Here is an 11,038-nt window from a genome sequence, read left to right as displayed (position 1 = left end):
TTCATTACCAGCCCAAAATCATTATTTTTACACTGGTTTAACTCCTTACAGTCGTTCAATGGTGGACTCTACAGTAGATGGTTCCATTCGAAATGAATCAGTTGGGCAACTTCAAGATCTTTTTGAAACAATGAGTGAGCAGTTTGTAATATGGCCAGATAGGAATTCACATAAAAGAGCAACAAGAGTGCATGAAGTAGATGTGAGTACTTTGGTGCTAGCTAAGATTGATGCTTTGTCAAAACAGATGGAAGCATTCAAATACTCCTCATCCGTTAATATGGTGCAAGGATCTCATCTTATTTGTGTAACTTGTGGGGCAAATCATCTATCGTCCGAATGTCCACTAGTCATCACGGATCCTTCTTTCACAAAGCAGGCCGCATATGCACAGAACTTTCAACGTCAACAAAATTTTTAGTGGTAACAAAATAATCCATTTTCTCATATGTACAATCTTGGCTGGAGAAACCATCCTAACTTCTCATATGGCAACAATCAGAATATTCAAAATCCACCAAAAAGGGGAAGACCACAAGAAGAAAGAGGAAGATGGGAAGAAATAGTCTTAAAGCTTTAAGAATGAAGTGACCGGACCGATGCAACCATTAAGAATATAGAAAATCAAATTGGGCAATTGGCAAAACTTCTCACCAAAAAGCAACCGAGCACATGGCCTAGCAATACAGAAGTTAACCTAAAAAGAGTAAGTAAATGCAATCACAACAAGGAGCGGGGTACAGCTTCTACAAATTCATGTTAAGAGGCCTGGAGTTGCAAAAGAGGCTAAAAAAGTTCAAGGGACACCAGCCAAATCAGATGAGTCTGAAGCTCTAAATAATTAAGAGGAACAAGAAGCTACTGCTAAACAAGAGCTCCAAGAGAAGGTTATGCCACCACTGGTGAAGCCATATATCCTTCCGACTCCATTCCCTCAAAGGTTGCGCAAGCACAAGATGGATAAGCAATTTGAGAAGTTTTTGGAGGTATTCAAGAAACTTCATATTAATATACCGTTTGCGGATGCCTTAGCCCAAATGCCCAGCTATGTGAAATTCATGAAGGAAATCGTATCAAATAAGAGGAAACTAGAGGAGTATGAAACAGTCAACCTAACGGAGGAGTGTTCAGCCATCTTGCAGAAGAAGCTTTCACCAAAACTCAAGGATCCAGGGAGTTTTCCTATTCCTTGCACTATTGGTGAAATTAATTTTGATAAAGTTTTATGTGACCTTGGTGCAAGCATAAACTTGATGCCATTTTCTATTTTTAGGAAGCTTGGATTAAAAGAACCAACACCCACTACTGTTTCTCTTCAATTGGCTGATAGAAGTATCAAATATCCGAGGGGAGTAGTGAAGGACATTTTGGTAAAAGTGGATAAATTTATTTTTCCTGTTGACTTCTTTGTTTTGGACATCAAAGAAGATTATGATATGCCCTTAATTTTAAGGAGACCTTTTCTTGCTACAGGGAGAGCTTTGATTGATGTCCAACAAGGAACACTTAGCTTTAAAATTTATGATGAGACGGTTACGTTTAATGTATTTAAGGCTATGAAACATTCTAATGGCAATGAAAAAAAAGTCTTAATGAGAGATGACATTGTTGATTTGGTAGAGAGATCCAATGACCCTATAGAAAATTGCATTGCTAACTCTTTTGATGAGTTTGAACAAATTTTGAATGCCAAAAACAAGGTCATGGTCGTGGGCTCTTTGGGAGAGAAGCAAAAAGGTTGTCCATCCAAAAGAGACAAATTGTGTTCTTTGAATGTGTCTTCTTCTTCAAAAGCCAAGCCACCAAGTCATGAAAAAGAAAAGTTAGTAAAGGTGTTAAGGGAACAAAAGAAGGGGATTGGATTGAAAGTTGCTAACATTCAAGGAATAAGTCCATTAATTGGAACCCATATAATGTTGATGGAATAAAGATTCAAGCCTCCTTGAAGATGGAGACAAAGTCAAGCTAACGACTTTAAACAAGCACTTATTGGGAGGCAACCCAATTTTCTCACCCTTTTCATTTATTGTCATTGTGCATTTATCTTTTTTTTTTTCTTTCTCGCGTTTGGTTTATTTGATTTTGAGTCAGGTTCGAGTGTCATTTTTTTTTAGAATTTGTTTTGTGCATAAAAACAATAATGTTGAGGTCATCATTTGGAGTTGGTAAAAAAAAAAAAAAAAGAAGGGGGAGTTTTGGGCAATCACTCAACTCTATAATTTTGTATTCCTTATCCATGATTGAGATCTCATATTTAACCTTGTGCAATGTAAGTATAATTCCAAGCCCGAGAATCCCATCAAAGATTTGTAATTTGTATAGCTTTTGCAGCAGTAGGCTCCGCCACCTCCCGAAGACCATTAACTCACTCTAACCATCACTGCACCGATTCTTCTGCCCATGTACCTTCCTTCCTTTTTAATACCTTTCGAGCCCTTGGGACAATGGCTCATTTTAAGTTTGGGGGGCATTGTTCTGATGATCCAATCATGCATGATGTGTTAGCCTACTTGGTTGTAGCCACTTATTCAAAAAAAAAAAAAAAAAATTGGTTAGATATCTCTACCAGCAATGATGAACACTACATGGTATTTTTATGATTCACAGAGTAGTTGATAGTGATGCCCCTCACATTGTTTGAATGACTCATATGTCCATGTGATGACTTCTATTGAGCACGTGTGTTGGGTTACACATTGCATAGGTTGAATACACTTACCTAGATGGCTAGCGGACTCTCCCCTTCGACTTAATATTGTAACATACGTAAAAAAAAAAAAAAGAGAGAAGAAGTCCGGAGAAGGTCAAGCTGTGGTAGTGTCTACTGAGGAATGTGTTGATTCCGTGCATGTTTAAAATTTGTGTGGAATGTGAAGACAAACTAACGGAAGCTAAGGAATGACCAAAGGCTAGAAATCTCATCCCTCTATTATTATGTCATGCACGCTATATCAATCATCTTGTATATATATTCTGCACCTCTCTTCGTAGCCTAGTTGAATCGGGTGATTAAGTTCGTAGGGGTGTCTCAACACCTGGTGCTTTAAGGTCATCTAACTTGAGAGTCATCGGCTAAAAACCCGCTACAAGGTTCTTCTAGAAAGCTTAATGGGGAGAGGCTTTGCTAAAAAAAAAAAAAAAAAAAAGAGGCAAATGATGATTGTGTTGATACTTATATTGTGAGGGATGAAGAAAACTAGTGGGTTTGACTGCTTGGTAGAGGTTGGAATGTCAAACCACTCAAAATTAAGGAGAATCTTCACAAACTGAGGTAGCATTATCTCTAGTTGGACCTAACTAGACTAAAAAAAAAAAAAGAACTAAAAGTAACCATAGGATACTTAGGGATTGAATAAAGGTATTAAGTTTGGGGGTGGAGTGCAAGTCATAAGAGGGAAAGGAAAACATGACCATTGAAGGGTTGGGTAGCAACAACCTAATGCATGATAAAAAAATCCGACTATGCACACACACACGTCAGGCATGAATGAGTCCAAAAACTGTGGTGGAGCATTACTTGATAACTCATTGTGAATTTTAAAAGATACCAAAATCTGAGACTAATGGTAAGGCTATCTAATGTGTGCGTGAGTGATAATCTTGTTCGGGACGACCAAGAGGCTAACTTTGGGGGTATTTGATCAACATATTTTGCACTCTTATTTAGTTATCCAACCTTAGCATTTAAGTATTCAATGAACATGATTGCTACTCATTTTGGGCTTAATATTGTCAATATAGGTACACGTTACATGCAAAGCAGACATGGAGCAAAAAAAGTAATTTTGATGCATGATGGGAGTGAAATAAAGCTTGGAGGCATGGTCGGGTATCGATGCAAAAGAAAGAAAAAGAGTATCAAGAGCCAAAAAGTGGAAGATGATAAAGCAAGAGGCCAAACAAGAAGACTAACAGGCTTATAACGGAATGCATACTGCTGTAGAACCGCTATAAGGTTTAATTTCTGGAGCTCACAGTCCTACAGCGATGCATACTCTTGTAAGAGCGCTTTAGGAATTATTATCTAGAGTTCACAGGTCTGCAGTAACAAGCATACCGCGATAGGACCGCGGTAAAGTTCTAAACTTCGATTCAAAGCTCGATTTCGGCCCATCTCTGTCCAAATCAATGGGAAACAAAAGTTTTCACTATGCACAACTTTAATAACTTAAAAACCACTATATAAAGACTTATTCTTAAGGGTTTTGGGAGTTTTTTTTGGATGGAAGAGAAGCCGATGGAAGATTAAAGACTTTACTATTGGATTGTATTTTTCTTTTCTTTCTCAATTCTTTGCTATGGATTCTAACTCTTTTCTTTTTCTTTTGATTGCAAGAATGTATTGCTAAGTGTTTGTAGTTAGGGTGAATGATGAAACCTCGACTTCTAATGGTTTGATTTAAAGTTATTCAGTTTGCTACTTTCTTATCCATTCGAGTTGATTGTTTGTTATGTTCATAATGCTGTTTTGATGCTTGATCACCATTGGAACATATTTGTGATTTGTATTGCTTTCAAGAGATTCAATATGGATTAGACATGGTAGCAAACAACGTAGGGTCCTATAATAGGTAGAGATACCGTTATGCCCTATGAAATTATTTTGTGATGATCTCTATGATTAAATGCATGTTTATATGTTCGAAGGTTAACTAAAGATAGTTAATCTCATATATATACATAGAACTAAATGTTAGAACATGTAGGTTCTATGGCACACACCAAGAGGGGGGGTGAATTGGTTATTTTAAAAACTTTTTGATACAGATTGAGATTTTAGAGTTTTAAAGCGTAAACCATAAAAATGACAAGTGAACAAAGATAAGTATGAGAACTGAGGAGGAATAATGAAATGCTTGGAAAGATAAATATATCAAAGAACACAAGCATAAGAAAACACAAGGATTTATAGTGGTTTGGCTTAACCAAGCCTAATCCACTACCTTAGCTCCTCACTAAGGATTTTTCAAACCATCCACTAAAACTCCCTACTTAAACCAAGTAGGTCCTCTAGTACAAGACTAGGAATTACAACCTCTTGCTTATACAAGCAAGCCCTCTAGCACCTAGCTAGGAATTACAGCCACTTGCTTTAACGAGCAAGTCTTCTAGCACAAAGCTAGGAAAATAAGAGTGATACAAAAGTAAACAAGATGCTAAGAGTTGGCACTCTTAGTTACAAGTTCTCTCACAATAAAAACAAGCTTGAATAAATTAATACAAGTTAAAATCAAAGCCTTGAAGAGAGAAAAAAATTGAAGCACAATCACTGTAAATACAAACGAGAGTAACAGTAAGCTCAAATTAATTCATTCCCGTCCATTAGCCTTCTCTTGATCTCCTTGATACGTATATATAAGCTTCCCACAAGATTGAAGAGAAATGAAGCCGTTTGTGACCATTAGAGAATGAGAAACTAGCCGTTGGAGATTGAAAAACTAGCCATTGTAAGTTTCTGTGAAACACATAGTCGACAGATCAAATGGGTTAGTCGACTATTTCTTCAAATAAAACTAGCCATAGTCAACAGACAAAAAGGCATAGTCGACTATCTTATAACACAAAAATCTCATATTCGACAGATCCTTTTACATAGTCGACAGATCAAAAATTACAAAGAAAATTTTGAAATTCATGAACAAACATAGTCGACAGATGAAATAGCATAGTCGACTATCCTTTCACAATAGCCGACAGATGCAAAAATAGTTGACAGATGCAAAATATAGTCGACAGACTGAACAAGCATAGTCGACTATCCTTATGCATAGTCGACAGATTGAATCACACAGTCGACAGATGAGGAAGATTTTCAACAGAATGAATTTTGAAAACATTACAACATAATGTCCTCATTTTGTTTAATTTATATTTTACCTTCCATCTACTTTAATACATAAATGTAAATAAGAAAGTACCCCCCATTTGGATTCAATAAAAATATCTAAAAAATCAAAATCCATAAGAATAAAAAAGTAGAATTTGGATTTTAGTAGGAACTTAGGATTTTGCGATTTTATCACCTCCAAGATATACACTTTTCATTTCTTGAAAAATTCGTTAAAAATCATTTTATCACTAATGAATGTTAGTTATTGAATTACAGGGAGTTAGTTTTCTAAAAAGAAAACATTTTCATATATGTCTCCTTATAAGGTGCTAGGCTTCCAGACTTAGAAAAATATTGAAGCGTTATCAAAACGAGTTTCAAGACATGATGCATGAACTAAAGGATTTTTCATACGATTAAGATTCAAGCCAAAACCTTTCATGCACGTTTCAAAATATGAAAGCTTATTTTGAAGTACGAGATTAACATAAATGATTTTTCATACTTAAGATTGGATTTTCATCAAACACATTTATGTTCAAGTTGGTCTTTTGTCTTAGAACAATTTTAGCTCTATGTTGACTAATGACTTTAAAGCTAATTTGAAAATCATTTTAGGAGATTCAAGACTAAAAACTTGACTTTGCAAATCTCCAACTAATATAGACAATGATAAATCTTTTTGGTTTTCATTTTAACAAAGCATTTGAAATTGATTTTTGTTGAAAACCATAGACTTAACTCATGACTTAGGGATAAAACAAGGTATTGTTTTTCATCATCAAAACTAAACACAAGGGTAGAACATCACTAAATGACCATCGAGAGAGGTTTTTTGTAACATCCCGATCGAGCGATAGGAAGGACCGGAACAACTTATCCTGATGGGCCTACGCGAACTTCCCAGGGGGTCACCCATCCCTGGATTACCCTAGGTTAAGCACGCTTAACGTGAGAGTTCTTTGCCAACATTCAGCCCAAAAGGTATCCAGTTGGTGTTGTTTCTTTTCTTACACTATACTCGATATATACTAACTTCTCTGGGCTCTCGGGGTATTACATTCTCCCCCCTTAAGCACATGACGTCCTCGTCATGCGACCTTACAACTGGTCCCAGCTCTCACCCGTCTAGTGTCCCCGGTCCAGTACCCCCAGCCTTGGGCTAGTACACAGTCCCAACACACGGCTCAGGTCGGCTCTGATACCACCTGTAACATCCCGATCGAGTGATAGGAAGGATCGAAACAACTTACCCTGATGGGCCTACGTGAACTTCCCAGGGGGGTCACCCATTCTTAGATTACCCCAGGTTAAGCACGCTTAATATGAGAGTTTTTTGCTAACATTCAGCCCAAAATGTATCTAGCTAGTGTTGTTTCATTTCTTACACTATCCTCAATATATACTAACTTCTCTGGGCTCTCAGGGTATTACATTTTTGGTTGTAATTGGATCATCGATTTTCAACCTAAGATAAGGAATAACAAGACCCGAGTAATGAATAATTGAATCATAGAAAGCCGACGATGGATTCACAAACCCTAGTACCTTAACTTTGAGAGTTTTTGAATCAAAGAAATTGTTTTGTTTGTATCTTTTATTAACAAATTAGTTTTAATTACAGTTGAAGTCTTTGTTAATGTGTGTGTTAGGTTAAGGTTAAATCAATGAGAGTAAACGTCAAAAGTTAGTCCTCGTGGGTACGACACTCTATTCATCATTGTATTACTTATCACGATTTGTCCACTTGCGAGATAGAATAGGCAGGACACAATGCAAACCTTTAATCTACATTTTCATGATCTATTTAACCATGGGGTGCCTGACTTTGAATTAACGGCGACCCTTGACATTAAGTGACAACACTTCGAAGGTCTTTCATACCAATATCTTATTGGCAATAGCTTTTAACCTTGGGTATTCTCATCTTAAGATCCCACTTATCAATCTCTTATTGATAGTAACCCTTAACTTCAGGCATTTTCATCTTGAGATCTCATGTGCACCACCTTAACATGTCCCCATGACATTTATATTAATCATAGAAACCATAATACACTCAATAAGCAACCCAATAATATATCATACCATTAATTTTCTTCATTATGAAAACGAGGTAAAGGACTTACCTAAATAATGAAATGCATAAGCTTAAACACCTTCAAAATAATACACCCATTACCTTATTTCATGGACTAACCCCAACAAAACACTTAAAACTCATCTTCCACTCATTGTTAGAGTCAAAACTAGCAAGAGAAACATATGAGTCTTATTACCTTAGTAAGAGAATCCATCCAAATAACATTTTAACTCTTCTCCAAGTCTCTCCATCTTCCACACTAGATGATGGAAAAAATGCACACAGAAATATTATCTCTATGCATTTATATGGTGTTAAATAACTAAGTTTGCCCCTCATTTTGAACATAATTCAATAAAAATCAAGGGGGATGGGCAAATCAATTCAAAATATTTTTGGGAGACATATTTTTAGGTTGTTCCTTTCTTTTGTAAGTCAAATGCCATTTTTTTAGCCTTTAATTACTCATCTTTTCAGCTAGTCAGGCTTCATAATTTTGCCATTCATCACCCTCATCATGGAAAAATACTTATTTTAACTCTTATATTTGTACGTTTTTTTCATTTAGACATTTGAACTTTTTTTTTTTTTATTTCAAAGACACCTTTGAACTATACAATTTCGAGTCAATTGCACCCTTAAACATTTTGTTGTTTTAATTACACATTTGAATTCATTGTGTGCAATTGATTCGAAATTGTATAGTTCAAGGGTGTAATTGAGTTGAAATTGCATAGTTTAAGAGTGTGTTTGAAATAACAAAAAGTTCGAATGTCTAAATGAAAAAAAAAACATGCAAGTACAAGTGGATAAAATATATATTTGGCTCTCACATCATTCTTGGTTAAACTCTCATATTTCCACCATTTTCTTTTCTCTCAACGCCTTAGACGTGCTATACACAACAATAAGGTCCTTTTGGATCAATATTTAACTCAAATTTTGCAGTTTTAACTCACATTGGGACCCAAGTTTCATCCTAGTGCTTAATCAAGCATTTTGGCGAAAATTAATCACTTTAATCCTAATTTGAACTCCCAAATAATAAAATAATTTTAATCCAACACCAATTGCATCCAAATTCCAAGAAATGAGTCTCTACTCATGTTTTCGGTCGAACTATCACTGCAAATTTTTCAACTTTGAGAAACCATGTTTCAAAAGTACACCCTCAAGTTTTGAAACATATTCCTTTAGTTTCAAAATTCCTCTTCTATAAAGTTTTATTACAAAACTTTAACCTCGATTTTGAAACTTATCTTCATCCCATCTTATTGCTTCCTTTAGTTTCAAAACTCTTTCGATTAATTCTTAAATTTTGGCTCGAATTTTTGAAATTTTCATTTCTTAGACCCAATATTCATTTAAAATTCCACCTTAGTTGCATTTACTCAACTATGTGTTGAGTGTAAGTGTGTGTGTGCGCGCACGCGTGCGCGAGCGCTGTGTCCTATATCAGTGGGATAAGGAAGGTTCCAAAGGGATAAACACCCCTCCTTTGCACTTGGGGTTGGGCCCAACGGGGCACCCAGATTTTGCGAGCTAGTAAGCCTCTATGCATCTACGCGCTGCCATCATTATCCGTCGGGTCGATACGATACAGTACAAAATTATTTTAATTTTTGCTAAGTTTCAAAATTATTTTAATTTTTTTTTGAAATCCGATTGACTTTGTGTTTAATTCCTAGTGCTTCAATTTCTCGATTTTACTTCAATCGTTTGCTAATTTATTACTGGTTTTATGATGCGACCTTTCGGTGTCCTGGGTATCAACTATGCTTAATCAAGCATTTTGGCAAAAATCAATCACTTTAATCCTAATTTCAATTCCCAAATAATAAAATAATTTTAATCCAACACCAATTGCATCCAAATTCCAAGAAATGAGTCTCCACTCGTGTTTTCGGCCAAACTATCATTGTGAATTTTTCAACTTCGGAAAACCATGTTTCAAAAGTACACCCTCAAGTTTTGAAACATGTTCATTTAGGTTCAAAATTCCTTTTCTATAAAATTTTATTACAAAACTTTAACCTCGGTTTTGAAACTAATCTTCATCCCAACTTATTACTTCCTTTAGTTTCAAGACTTCTCCATTTAATTCTTAAATTTTGACCTTAACTTTTGAAATTTTGACTTCTTAGACCCAATATTCATTCAAAATTCCACCTTAATCGCATTTACTCAACCATGGCCTACCAAGGGCATTTCTTCAACTTGTAATTCACCTAGTGGACCACTTTACTCATTATAAACCTGTTTTTGAAGAATGTTTTGGCCTTGAGCTATTTTTCTTTTTTTTTTCTTTCAAACAAAATATTTTCTAAATTTATATATTTATTTCTAAAATAATAAATAAAAAATTATTGATCACTACATAGCACACAATAGTGGATTATAGAATTGGGTTTTTTGATCATAGAAAGAAAGAGAGACAAAGAGAGGATTGGGCATTTGATGAGGTTTATCAAAACCTCTATTGCACGATGGAGTTTATGGTGGGGGAGAGAGGGAGATATGGGCATGGAATGATAGGTTTCACTTGTCGCAAGTTATCGAAGACAAAAAAGAACATAGATCAACGGAATCAAGTAGAAAAGAGAAAGAGAGACGTGTGAGACTGGGAAAATGGAAAAAGAGAGAAGTTGGCGAAAAATAATCTATATGTAAAGATAAAATAATCAATCTAAATATTCTATTAACTGTGGAACATGTCAATGCAATTTTAAGAAACTTCAAAGATGATTTACAAAATTTATCTTTATTTATTATATATTAGAAGATGGTGGTTGTATTTAAACCCTAATTACTTACCCTTATATTTGTATTTTACATGTTGATTTATAGTGAAATGTCCAAGCAAAAGATTATTCCAAATTAGGTCCATTGTTTGCCGGTTGATAAGAATTGGGCCACAAGAATGGAGCTTCAGACTATCACTACTTCTTTAAAAGAAGAAACACTTTTTATTTATACATACCAGAAAGAGAAGAAAAAACATAAGAGGGGCTGAAAAAGACAACTGACGGCCAGCATATAAGGAAAAGTTGAATCTTTTTACTTATTCTCATACTCATATTCTCTATTTTTATCCCTTAATTTAAACCTGCATTTTTAGACCCATA

Source organism: Diospyros lotus, chromosome 2, assembly GCF_014633365.1.
Source record: "Diospyros lotus cultivar Yz01 chromosome 2, ASM1463336v1, whole genome shotgun sequence".
Taxonomy (NCBI): domain Eukaryota; kingdom Viridiplantae; phylum Streptophyta; class Magnoliopsida; order Ericales; family Ebenaceae; genus Diospyros; species Diospyros lotus.
Note: the sequence above shows the minus strand (reverse complement) of the source record.